This window comes from Podarcis raffonei, chromosome 17 (genome assembly GCF_027172205.1).
Source record: "Podarcis raffonei isolate rPodRaf1 chromosome 17, rPodRaf1.pri, whole genome shotgun sequence".
Taxonomy (NCBI): domain Eukaryota; kingdom Metazoa; phylum Chordata; class Lepidosauria; order Squamata; family Lacertidae; genus Podarcis; species Podarcis raffonei.
Genome location: NC_070618.1, coordinates 11,136,356 through 11,149,969, shown reverse-complemented (window position 1 = coordinate 11,149,969; position 13,614 = coordinate 11,136,356). Strand labels below are relative to the sequence as shown.

Here is a 13,614-nt window from a genome sequence, read left to right as displayed (position 1 = left end):
CTTGACAAATTTGGCCAGGGCACAGCCTGACTCCCTCCTTTGGCAATCTTCGCGGAGCTCTGGCCCAGTGGTTGCCATTGGTTTGATTTGAATTACCGTATTTTTCGCTCTATAAGACGCACCAGACCACAAGACGCACTTAGTTTTTGGAGGAGGAAAAAAAGAAAAAAACATTCTGAATCTCAGAAGCTAGAACAGCAAGAGGGATCGCTGCGCAGTGAAAGCAGCAATCCCTCTTGCTGTTCTGGCTTCTGTGATAGCTACGCAGCCTGCATTTGCTCCATAAGACGCACACACATTTCCCCTTACTTTTTAGGAGGGAAAAAGTGAGTCTTATAGAACAAAAAATACGGTAATTTTATAATGAATGATTTTAGAGTGTTGTGTTGTACTGTTTTATTGTTGGTAGCCACCCTGAGCCCGGCTTCGGCTGGGGAGGGCGGGATATAAATAAAATTTATTTATTATTCCTTTTTAGATGATTATTTTTAAGGTTGAACTAGACCATGGGTAGGCAAATTAAGGCCTGGGGGCCAGATTCGGCCCAATTGCCTTCTAAATCCAGCCCAAGGACGGTCTGGGAATCAGCATGTTTTTACATGAGTAGAATGTGTCCTTTTATTTAAAATGCACCTCTGGGTTATTTGTGGGGCCTGCCTGGTGTTTTTACACGAGTAGAGTGTGTGCTTTTATTTAAAATGCAGCTCTGGGTTATTTTGGGGGCATAGGAATTCGTTCATTTCCCCCAAAAAAATTTATAGTCCAGCCCCCACCCAAGGTCTGAGGGACAGTGGACTGGCTCCCTGCTGAAAATGTTTGCTGACCCCTGAACTAGACACACGCATAATCATTACAACCCACTGGGAGGAGTGCAGAGAGAAGAAACCCCATGGAGCACCTGTTACACCAAAACCAGGCACCCTCATCTGTCCCACCTGTAGTAAAACATGTCTCTCACGTATTGGTCTCTCCAGCCACAGCAGGCCCTGTAACTCTCCCAACGGTTTGATCTCGCCCTCAAAGGCACACTCTTCCATTGGCAGATGGATGCCAACAGTATATTAAGAACAATCAGGATCTACCCCTGACCATTCATTCATTCATTAAGCATTTATTGGCGTAACCCCTGACAACTGTCATTCTAGTTCCCTTTTTGTACAACAACTCAGATTCTCCCAAGTGTTCTTTTCTTATCCTATCTGCTGAACAGCTAGCTGACATTTAACGCAATGCGTTACTAAATATATGGCATAAAGAAGAAGGAGAAACCCAAGCAAACTAGTGTGGTCCAAACCAAGGCAGCAATGGGGGAATTTCCTCCTAGAGCTTATGTCAGCTTCCTCAGGACCAGAGCAGGGGAGGAAAGAGTTAAATCCCTCCTCCACACCTGCTGCCGTTCCTATAAATATGAGCCCCCCCCCCCCGCCCCGATGCTATTTTGGCCTTTAATTGATATGACAAAGGACGCTGAATATGCAATGGATTTGTTTGCATTATTGGGGCTATATTCTAGTACAATATTCTGAGGCTGAGTTTCCCAAAGTTAGGTGTCCAGAACTCTGGTACCTGTTTCCCATTTAGGTTTTTGTATATCCAGTGTAAGTAGCACTGGACCCATCCCTTTTGGCAGGACATTTCTGCTTCAGTTATGGATTCTGCTAACAAATATGAGTTTTGACTGCCTTAAATTCATGCTGTTTTGGCTCTTATGGCAAACGGAGAGATATGTGTGCTCTAGGCAGTTAAAAAAAACATTTTGGAGTTAGAGTACTCAGAATGATCTATCCAAATATGAGTACCGTGGTACCTTGGTTTAAGAACAGCTTAGTTTATAGAACAACTTGGATTAAGAATGCTGCAAACCTGGAAGTAGGTGTTTTGGTTTGTGAACTTTGCCTTGGAAGCAGAACATGTTCCACTTCCTGGAGTCCCCCACTGCTATGGGAAAGCATCCCTTGGTTTAAGAACGCTTTGGTTTAAGAACGGACTTCCAGAACGGATTAAGTTAATACACCAAGGTTCCACTGTATTTATTTTCTTATGGAGAGATAAATGCATGCTCATCATCCTTCCAATTTTCTTTTCCCCTCCTATGGTGCTGCCACCCATCACATACAACATATAAAGAACTATTATTATATCACACTGTTGTTCTTTCTGATGATGTAGAGTTGACCATCAAATAATTTTAGTAATAGAATAATTTCTATATTCATTTCTTAGAACATGATACAAAATCTGCAGATGATTGGTTTTGGTTTTTTAACCCAAGTGAAATGATCCATGTCCAGCTTTGGGAGAGAGAAATGTTTCTCTTTTCTGCTCTGATTGACCTTGTTAGAATTAGGCTTTTTAAGACTCGAGAGATAAGATTTGATTCCGTTCAGAATCTGTAAAGATGTCTTGTCTGATGTAGTAGTAGTGTGTGTGGTTTAAATAAATAAAAGATAAGGGTCTTTTCTGAACAGTCATTTTATAAAAGTACACTTGTTTCTCATTTGTTATACTGTATTGGCCCGAATATAAGCCGCACCTGAGTATAAGCTGCATCTTTAAAACTGGAGTGGGGGGAGAGAAAAAATTCCTGAATATAAGCCACTCCATTCCTCGCTGCTCATGGCTGCAAACTGTGGGGGGTGAGCTGCACTGCGTTGCTGGCAGCCTTCCCCCTTCCTTCCTTCCTTGCTCTCTCCCTTCCTGGCCTTGGGGGAGAGGAAGGGGGACTGCGCGTGGGGCGGGCACCACTTTGCCCCGCTCCTGGCGCTCTTTGCCCTGCGCTCCTGGCTGCATACTGTAAGGTCGATGTGGCGTTTGCCCGTTCATTTGAAAATGTTTGAATAGGGGGGAGAAAAAGGGTTAAAAATATAGACCAATAGGAAAGCCGGAGGCGGAGCCTACCTGATTATAAAAGGGCTTACCCCGAGGTTTGAGTTGGTTGGTTGGTTTTAGTGGGTTGATTACTTGAGCAAGGCAGTTGGAGAAGCAGTTGGCAGGCAGTTGGAAATAGAGAGACAGGGCAGTGGGTTCTTGAGTGAGGGGAGGTAGAAGAGATAGAGGAAAATAAGGCCAAGAAAGTAAAGAGTAACAACATTTGGAATGCCGTTAAAGTTTGTTTGTGTCTGAAATAAACTACAGTGGTACCTGGGCTTAAGTACTTAATTCGTTCCGGAGGTCCATTCTTAACTTGAAACTGTTTTTAACCTGAAGCACCACTTTAGCTAATGGGGCCTCCTGCTGCCGGAGCACGATTTCTGTTCTCATCCTGAAGCAAAGTTCTTAACCCAAGGTACTATTTCTGGGTTAGCAAAGTCTGTAACCTGCAGCGTATGTAACCTGAAGCATATGTAACCCGAGGTACCACTGTACAGTCTTCTTTATTAACTTGAGAACCTGACTGAGACTGAAGTGATTTTACCGGTGAGGACCTGGTTGGTGGCAGCGCATTAGTGGTGTACGGGTCAATAGTCCGTGAGACGACTGGGGGCTCCGTACGAATGCCACAGTCACGAATATAAGCTGCACTTTAACTTTGCACGATTGGAATTTGGGGAAAAGGGAGGCTTACGTTCAGGCCAATATGTAGTACTAAGAGTCTTCTTTCAGTATTGCAGTTCTGTTGAAATGGAAGTATGAAAATCTTTCTAGACCCCATTGTCATGGTCAGACCATTTCCTGGTGAGACTTAGGCTTGCAGCTGCTTCTGCTCTTCCTGGGTAGTTAAAATGGTTTGTCTCTGAAGGTTGATGGAATCTGATAGATTCTTTAGGGTCTTTGGGGAGTTTCCAGCTAGCATGGCAGGCACTCTATCAAAGCCCTAGTTACTCTGTAGAATATAGAAATGATTCCAGTTGTTTCACAATTACTTGCAAGTGCCCCCACACACAGTGCACAGAGTCTTGCTCCTAATTTACTAGAGAGCTGGGGGCATTGAAGCAGATAGGGAAATGGCTTGAATCCAGGTGGCAGAAAATATCATGCTGGCAGAAACACAAGTAAGAGCAAATTGCAATCACGCCTACTTTGTGCCACCGATGGCAGAAAATCAATATTTAGCCTCACCATGGCACCTTCAGGAGACTGTCAGGTGGGTCTTTTCTCGGTGATTCAGTACCTACTTGGTCTTGTTTTAGTCTGTTTTTATACTGATTTTTTTTAAATTGTTGCTTCTATCTTCTTGTAAACTGACTGGAGAACTGTCTGGTTGAAGCTTGGTATGTACAGTGGTACCTCAGGTTAAGAACTTAATTCGTTCTGGAGGTCCGTTCTTAACCTGAAACTGTTCTTAACCTGAAGCACCACTTTAGCTAATGGGGCCTCCAGCTGCCGCCGTGCCGCCAGAGCACGATTTCTGTTCTCATCCTGAAGCAAAGTTCTTAACCCAAGGTAATATTTCTGGGTTAGCGGAGTCTGTAACCTGAAGCGTCTGTAACCTGAAGCATCTGTAACCTGAGGTACCACTGTACATGCAGAGGATAGATAAGACTGTCTTGCAGTCCCAGCTCACGGATGCTTGAAAATGGAACAGAAGCATTCCAGCAGCAATGCAGTATCACAAATCAGGGTCTTAATCTGGCATGACAATGACGTAACCATGCTATTATAGGAACATAAGACGGCAGAAATTATAAAGATCAGGATGTTAGTGTAAGTGAGAGTGAGAAGCATTAATTTCATTGTTGTTTAGTGTATGTTTTTAATCTTTATTGTCTTAGCATATGCAGCTGCCACCATATCTTGCATTCGTTTTTTTCCACAGAGCTTACTTATTTATGTTGTGCATAAGGATAGTCTGCTTTTCCTTATATTGGGATATATTTAATAATAATAATAATAATAATAATAATAATAATAATAATAATAATAAAAAATAATTCATTTGTATCCCGCCCTCCCCGGCCAAAGCCGGGCTCAGAGCAGCTAATAACAGGTAAAAATAGCACAGTGCACCTAAAATCGCACAATTAATTAAAATACATTCTAGAATCAATTCAGAATCAAATTAGTGGCAACCATCGGGTTAGAGTTCTATGAAGATTACAGAAGGAGAGAGAGGATCAGACTGTGTCTTGGCCAAGCCCTGCGGAAAGATGTCAAGTCCCGCAGGGCCCTAGTCTCTTGTGACAGAGCGTTCCACCAGATCGGAGCCATAGCCAAAAAAGCCCTGGCTCTGGTTGAGGCCAGCCTAACCTCCCTGTGGCCTGGGATCTCCATGATGTTTTTATTTGAAGACTGTAAAGTCCTCCATGGGACATACCAGGAGAGGCGGTCCCCGTAGGTCCGAGGGTTCTAGGCCTTATAGGGCTTTAAAGGTTAAAACCAGCACCTTAAACCTGATCCTGTACTCCACCGGGAGCCAGTGCAGCTAGTAGAACACTGGGTGAATGTGATCCTGCTTTTCTGCTTATAGGCTCTTAAAACCTTTTAACCACATAGATGTGGCAGTTGTAATAGTCTCCTAAGCATGTTGGATTGCTCACTGCCCTCCAAAGACCCTGATTATACTCTTAATGAAGCTAGTGAATACCATTTATTTTAGTGAACATAAAAACAAAATCCAGATGTTAGGAAAAAGCTTTACGGTTGCCTTTTTATCTTGACGATGCTATTTCTGTTTTCATATGTAAAATATTTACTGATAAAATTGTATATTTTATTTATTTCAGGTGTTCAGCTGCCCTTAAGAGTATTTAAGTTATGAGGACATACATTTTTTAGAATAATAATATTAATAATAAATGCATTATTTTAGTCTTTGGCTGCAGTGCCCCTTTGAGTTCAGTGAGAGGTCACCATGCATCAAGATCGGGGTAAACTAGGTTTAAAATATAAGCTTAGAAATAACTAAAATTTCTTGAATGGTTATATGCCTCAGATTACATTCGAGATTTCAGAATTGCTTCTTCCACACTAACTTCAGAGTAACATTAAGAATGAAGGCCTGAATCTGCTTCCCTCTTTCTTTTTATACCATGTTGATTAGATTGTAAGCCTGCTGGAAAGAATAGTAGTAGTAAAATAGTGATACAGATGTGGGTGCTATCCAGTAAAGTGAAGCACCACTTTTTCCATTTTCCTTGCTGCTCACATTTGGTGGAAGTGAATGCATTCCCAAAGAAACTGTGTCTTTGGTACCAAATAATAATAATAATAATAATAAATTATTATTTCTACCCTGCCCATCTGGCTGGGTTTCCTCAGTCACTCTGGGCGGCTTACAACAAAAGATTAAAAATACATTAAAGCATCAGTCATTAAAAACTTCCTTAAACAGGACTGCCTCCAGATGTATTCTAAATGTCAGGTAGCTGTTTATTTCTTTGACATCTGATAGGAGGGTGTTCCACAGGGCTGGTGCCACTACCAAGAAGGCCCTCTGCCTGGTTCCCTATAACTTCACTTCTCACAGTGAGGGAACCGCCAGAAGGCCCTTGGCACTGGACCTCAGTGTCCGGGTTGAATGATGCGGTGGAGACGCTTCTTCAGGTATACTGGGTCGAGGCCGTTTAGGGCTTTAAATGTCAGCACCAACACTTTGAATTGTGCTCGGAAGCTTACTGGGAACCAATGTAGGTCTTTGAAGACTGGTGTTACATGGTCTCGGTGGCCTCTCCCAGTCACCAGTCTAGCTGCTGCATTCTGGATTAACTGTAGTTTCTGGGTCACCTTCAAAGGTAGCCCCACATAGTTGCAGTAGTCAAAGCAAGAGATAACTAGAGCATGCACCACTCTGGCGAGACTGTCTGCGGGCAGGTAGGGTCTCAGCCTGCATACCAGATGGAGTTGGTAGACAGCTGCCCTGGACACAGAATTGACCTGTGCCTCTATGGACAGCCGTGAGTCCAAAATGACTCCCAGGCTGCACACCTGGTCCTTCAGGGGCACAGTTGCCCCGTTCAGGATCAGGGAGTCCCCCACACCCGCCTGCCCCCTGTCCCCGCAAAACAGTACTTCTGTCTTGTTAGGATTCAACCTCAAACATTGCTCAACTTCCTTTCAAAACAGCCTCTGCTCCATTATCTGCTCCCTCTCATCTCAAAAGTCAACACAACCCAAATGTTTCTGGTCGTGCTGCCTGCACCATAAATTAAGCTAGCCGGCCTCTTCTGCAAGTTTAGATGCTTTGCAGAGCCAGCACTGCTGCCAACTGGGTCAGTCTCAAGTCTATCAGTGAGAAGGCAATCTGGCACATGAAACCAAAGTGTTTGTCTTTTGTATTTCCTTTTCTTTTTTCAGCTTGAACTCTGAAAGGAAATCAGTCCTGACTTTTGAGTCATGTACTGCAATAAGACACATGAAATTGTTTCAACAAGTTTACATACCCTTGCTTTTTCCTGAAGTGTCTATCTTCCAGCCCCAGTGGTTTCCTGTTTTCCTTAGGAGTTGACTGGAATCTTTAAAGAGAGACGTCTAGTGTTCATATTCTAAAACTGTATTGTAAAGCTGTGGAAATATCATCCCAGTTCAATAATCGGTTTCTTTAGGAATAAGTAATAGGGGTTGATCTTTTTCCAAAGGTAAACATGGCAGAACAGCAGATGTGAATTTTACTTTTGTGGACTAGTTTCTACATTCACACCCCTCCCATCTAGGCATCCAAGCAGCATGAGCACAGAAAGCACACATTACACACTTGCAAAAATACTCAAGAAGGATATGAAGTAGGGGTGTGTGGTCCAGGGAGAATCTCAAGGTCCAGTTAGAAGGACATGGAGGGCTGCAGTTGGCCTTTGGCTCTGAGGTTCCCCACACCTGTCCTAGATAACCAACACTAATAGTTAATGGCATAAGCTGTACTTCATACCCACGCAGAGCTCCTTAACCAAGCTGAAATGATGTGCCACTATCTCTGTGCTAGGGACGCAGGTGGCGCTGTGGGTTAAACCACAGAGATTAGGACTTGCCGATCAGAAGGTCGGCGGTTCGAATCCCCGCGACGGGGTGAGCTCCCGTTGCTCAGTCCCTGCTCCTGCCCACCTAGCAGTTCGAAAGCACGTCAGAGTGCAAGTAGGTAAATAGGTACCGCTCCGGCGGAAAGGTAAACGGCGTTTCCATGCACTGCTCTGGTTCGCCAGAAGCAGCTTTGTCATGCTGGCCACATGACCCGGAAGCTGTCTGCGGACAAACGCTGGCTCCCTTGGCCAGTAAAGCGAGATGAGCGCCGCAACCCCAGAGTCGGCCATGACTGGACCTAATGGTCAGGGGTCCCTTTACCTTTACCTTTTTATCTCTGTGCTAGAAACATCTATGGTGGTTGAGGAGCCCTTTGCAGTGGGGTTACTGTTTTCATGCTAAGGAATTAACAGGTGACTCCCACCCGTCTAACTTGTTACTTGATTCAAAATGGTTTCTTAGTGTTTTTCCCCGTTTTCTAGAAAATTGGCAGTTCCCAAGGTTATATATATATATATATATATATATATATATATATATATATATATCGCTTGTTGAAAGAATAAAAGTAGTGAAGACCAATCCATTGCACATTGGTTTCTCCAGAAAGCCGATTCTGTCGCACAATGGTTTACTCTGCGATTTAGGAAGCTGTTAAATGAGAGATGTTGGGGAGAAAGGAAGCATATGGAAATACGGTGTCACGATTTCTCATTATGTTATTCTCCTCCTCTTACTGCTTCCTTGCAACTCTGCCTGCACCTCTTGAAGTGGAGTGAGTTACAGCGAGGCGTCTGCTGACAGCAATGACAGCAGTACTTATTCACAGAAATGTGTGATAGAGTGAGCTCTTTCTTCTTCCAGTCATCTCTTTTTTTGCCAAAGGAGACACCCTTGTCTACTTACAATTCAGCAAAGGAGTCTTGTTCATGACCCATAAGTTCTGAGACTGGCACATTTTCTCTTCACTGAGCAATGACATCGTACCTTGTGGGTCTGATCGTGTATCCACTTGAAATTACACCTGACATCGGCAGAAACCCTATTAAAATACGTACAAGTATATCTTGTACTTGAGTTCACACAGATCTAAAGGTAGCCTGGGGAACATGGGGCTTTTAAAAAAAGATTAAGGCTGTATAAAAGATACTCAAAAGGTACTTGTAAGCTTTAGCGGTGGAGTGCAGTTTGTTTTGGGGTTTTTTTAAGAGAAAGAATATAGAATGTATTTCCCTAAGTTAAGGCACAAAAAGGTCAACAATGCTTCAGGTAAGCAAAACTTTACCTTGGTTATTTTTTTTTACAGAGAATATATTATGATGAATTATTAAATTGGTTTTATTCAGGAAGTTGTTAGGTGCTCTGTTAAAGGCAGAGGTAAAGAAATATTTAGAAGAATAGATGAATTATTATTCTCTGACATGAGAGCTTTTTTCATTTCCTTTTGGTAAAGTACAAATCCTTCTGGGATTTTCTGGCTGCCTTAAAATATTATACTTTGAAAATCTAAAAAGAGAGAGAAAGAGCTGAGTAAAAGTAAAATTGTTACTTGTGACATTTCATTGTGCGACACTTGAGACAACTAGTTAGTAATTCTGTATTTCTAAATATTTAGAACTTAAGTTTTCTTCTTTTGGAGTGAATATGACTGCTTTGCATAGATTCATGGAAAATAATAGCCTAGACTATCGATCTAAAGTCAAGATCAGTGCTATTTACTCAATTCCTGCTTGGAGTGAAATTATTCGTTCTAATTTAGAAGGATGTTTTTTATCACTTTGTCTCAGTATTGTTTCATTGATACTGTTTTGGAGTTGTTAGCAGTTGAAGTCAGACTAATGAGGTCAAAAGAATCAGCATTAAGGGGGTATTAGTAAAAAAATAAAAAAGAATTGCATAGAGGTGATGCATTGATGTTATGTAGAAGGATTTCTGCTTTATTAGCCATGTTAGAAAGTATTGAACTTGGTAATGTATCAGCGTTGGTGCAGATTAATTTAGGTGCATGTAGCACAAGTCTGTGAAGGATTTACCGGTAAGTCTGAAGACAACAAGGCAGCCACTTAGCAGAGGTTTACACTATAAACTTGCATAGATTTCGTACCACTTTAACAAACACGGCTTCTCCCAATTGTACTTTGGGAATTGTACTTTGGTGGGGATGCTGAAAATTCTCTGGTGGAGGCCCTTGGCTTGCATCACAGTTCCCAGGATTCCCTAAAGAGGGGGAATGACTGTTAAACCAGCTTTGTCTGCAGTCTAGATTTGTCCACAAGTTTGTATCAGCTAAGAGCTAATTGTTACTCTGAAACTCCCAGGGTGATCAGTTCTGATCTCACAGCTGCTGGAAGAAAAAGTGCAAAGCAAGAAGGCCGCAGCAATTATAGATAGCTTTAGGCATGACTCCTCTACAACCATCCTTGTAATTCAATTTAAAGCATTCCATTAGCCTTTGTGGCAGTAATAAGCTTTGTCTGCAGGAGCTCAAGCAGACAATATTGCTTTTCTTTTTCAAATTAATGCATTCACTTTCTGAGCTGCAGGGCGTCTCCAGAGTAATAGTCTGCTTTCAGGAGGAAACATTTTAGAGGGTTAAAGTGGGAGGAGTGGGAAATGGAATTCACATGTGATTCTAGGTAGGCATATGCAATAAATATTTTGACATGCTCAAACTTCTTAACACAGCCTGTGGATTATTAAACCGATGTCTAAGTAAAAGGAGAAAGAAGATTATATTAGGAGAGATTACTTTCCAACCTGGAGTTACTTAACAACATCTCTTCCACATATTGAAGATAAGATGTGGAGTTCCTTAGAGGACACTGAGTCAGGGAAGACCTCCTGGAGCCTCTCCCTCCTAAGGGCTTGACCATATGCTTGCTGAGCGATTCTGCAGAACTACGCAGAAGCAATGCCAGCCCCCAGACTGCTAAACCTTGGAAATCAGTAGCCCAGTGATCTGGAGAATTGGCAAATGCCGTGGAATTGGGAGCAGAGCAACTAGCAGTTCACATATGAGAGAGAGACAGAGAGCTGAGATTGTGAATAACGGTTCTCCTACTACCTGTTATATCTCTCTTGTGTGGTGGGTGCCATCTAGACATTATCCTAGCCATGTGGGAGCCACCTATCTATGAACAATTCCTGCTGCTTTCCTGGGAAGACATTTCAATATTTTTTTTTAAATTATATTTATTAAGATTTTCCACCATAGTACAATAAAAAATCAAAAAAGAGAAAAAACAAAAAAAGGTTAAAAACACGTAAAGTTCACAATCTTTATTTTCTATAACATATTTCCCTGACTTCCCCACACCTCTCCCTCTTGTATTCCAGTTCAGATTGTTGGTTCAACAAGTTCTTATCCCTATTTTTAAACCTTTTTATATTTAGTTCTTTTTTTTAAAAAAAAACCAATTTTGCCTTATAGACTTCATATTTATACATCATTGCTTATTCTTTAAACCTTTTTCTAAAGTCGGCCTAAATTCCCTTCCACGATTTCCCCAATTTTCATACAAATATCCAAACAAAATAAAAACAGAACAGGTTAGATTATACACCCTTTGGATTCCCAAACTCCACCCCCCCTTTCCCAGTTTCAATCCCCAACAAACGTCCATCGGTCCATCTACTATCAGCCTGGAGATCTCACGTCCGAGGCTCCTGGGAAGACATTTCAGTGTCCCAGCCGCATGGAACGAGTCAGATCACCCAAGTCTTTTGTATGGGTTTGGCACGTAAACTTATATTCCCCAAGCTACATGGAATTTCCTCATTGTTGAACAAGCACCAGTGTTGAGATCATACATGTGTGAGCGCTTTGAAGGGCAGTTATAAAATTAATGGTTATAGCATTGGTGGTATTATTAGCTTCCTTCCCATGTGACCCTCTTATAGCATTATAAAAATTATTAGAGGCCTCAAGCAAAATATTCAGCTATACATTAGTTTCAGCCATCTTCACTTCTGTTTCTTCCTTTTCCTTCACCAGCCTCTTCTGCCTGCTTTGCCCCTCTATAAAATTGTCTCATACAATGGCTGCAAAGCTATTCCTATTTACTCAGAAGTGCATATGTTCAGTGGAGCATACTTCCAGGGCAGTGTGCATAGGATTGCAGACTCAGCTAAATTCTTCATTGGAGTGCTGGCGATTTATTTTCCACACTGTAGTGTCTGACCATAGCAAAATAATTGCAATGAGCATATTTGCAGGATTACCAACATAATTCTGTATTTGGTTATTTCCTTACAAACGGTGAAATGTATGTGAGGCCAAGAGCTTGCCAGGCTATTAAGGTCCTGTTTTGGTTCTGCATGAGAACCAATGGAGCAAGGCAGCTCCAAGGAGAGCTCCTAGTGAACAATTTACCCCCAGAAGAGTTGGAAATGAACCGAGGCCTGTTTCAAAACTAGGGTATCTTGAAGGGCCAACCTGTCAGCCTGAAAATGGACAATTCTCCTATATTCAAGGCCTTTTTGCCTGCAGAGCTGAACTGGTGAGGTGGTGAGGCACTTGGACCAAGGGGAGGAGGACTGTGAGCCTCCTCATTCTGGTTCTGTGTGCCAGGGAGTTGTGACATCAGATTCAGTTGGTTCCTGAAAGTGTCCTTTCATACTGCTTCACGGTGTGGTACGCTGGTTTGACATCAACTGATAGGAAGAGCCTACAGAGGGTGGTGAATACAGCACAAGATATTATGGGCTGTCCTGTGAATCCGCTGGATGAAATAGTGGAAGAACGTTGCCTCAGGAGAGTGAGGAAAATTATCAGAGATGATTCACACCCTGGCTGGCACTTTCTTGATCTCCTGCCCTCAGGCAGAAGATATAGAAGCATGATTAGTCGCAAGAACAGGGTAAAGAACAGCTTCTATCCATGGACTGTTAGGCTGCTGAATGAAAAGATAACAACAGGGCAACTGACTTTCGGGTTTGGTGGGTGTGCGTCAGTAAAGGAAGGGAATTAAGACTAAGAGAGCTGAGTGGGGGGTGCTCGTGTAATCTCACTGCATACAAGTTGTACAAGTGACAATAAAGTATTTGAATATTCCTGCTTGGCAGTCTATAGTTCAGTGGATCACCAGCAAGTTCTCAGGCTGGTTCCATAGCCAGTGACACCATAGTCTCCAGTTTAATGCCCTGGTCACTGCTACATCCAAGATCAGGATAGTGTTATGGGTTTTTGTTGTTGTTTTGCAAAGAAAGGAGACCTGCAAGATACCATGGGCTCATCTACACTCATTGTTTATAATATTTAAAATGTGTTATTAAAATGTGGCACCAGGAGGCGCTGTAGAGCAGTGAGCCTTTGGCAATGAAAATGCATTGAGCGTTTTATAACAATATTTTTAATGACGTTTTACAGATCATTGTAGACCCAGCCCATGTGTAATAGAACTCTATGGCTTTGCATTGTATATACATTTGCAAATTTGTACAGTGACTTTGTTACATGCAAAGCATAGTTTACCAATTATTTTAATTTCACTGTTAATTATAGCTGAATGATATAGTTCATCTTTTCTTTAAACATTCTCAGCTGGAGTGCTTTCCTTTTGGGCTTTTAAAACCAATGCAGTGCACCACTGGGTGTGTTTTGTGTGCCTGAGCTGCCCCAGTCTCCTCAAGAGCGTGAGGTGGGGATTCATTTAAACACACAGGTGATGACTGACTCCAACTTCTCTCCCAATCATTTCCGCCTTCTGCAGAACTCATGGAGGT

At 42.3% G+C, this 13,614-nt stretch overlaps 1 protein-coding gene and 1 long non-coding RNA gene across 16 annotated transcripts in view; one reads left to right on the top strand and one right to left on the bottom strand.

Annotated features, from left to right (window-relative positions):
* Positions 1-13,614, bottom strand: part of LOC128405384 (uncharacterized) — a 108,339-nt gene that overhangs the window by 32,395 nt on the left and 62,330 nt on the right. The gene's annotated exons all lie outside the window — the stretch shown is intronic.
* Positions 1-13,614, top strand: part of NRG1 (neuregulin 1) — a 526,342-nt gene that overhangs the window by 479,312 nt on the left and 33,416 nt on the right. The window contains exon 1 of one of the 15 annotated variants that reach the window (XM_053371948.1): positions 3,649-4,084. The exons of the other annotated variants lie outside the window; for them this stretch is intronic. The gene's annotated coding sequence lies outside the window, so the exon portion shown is untranslated. Of the gene's footprint in view, positions 1-3,648; positions 4,085-13,614 lie in introns of those variants that run through there. 15 annotated transcript variants of the gene reach the window in all.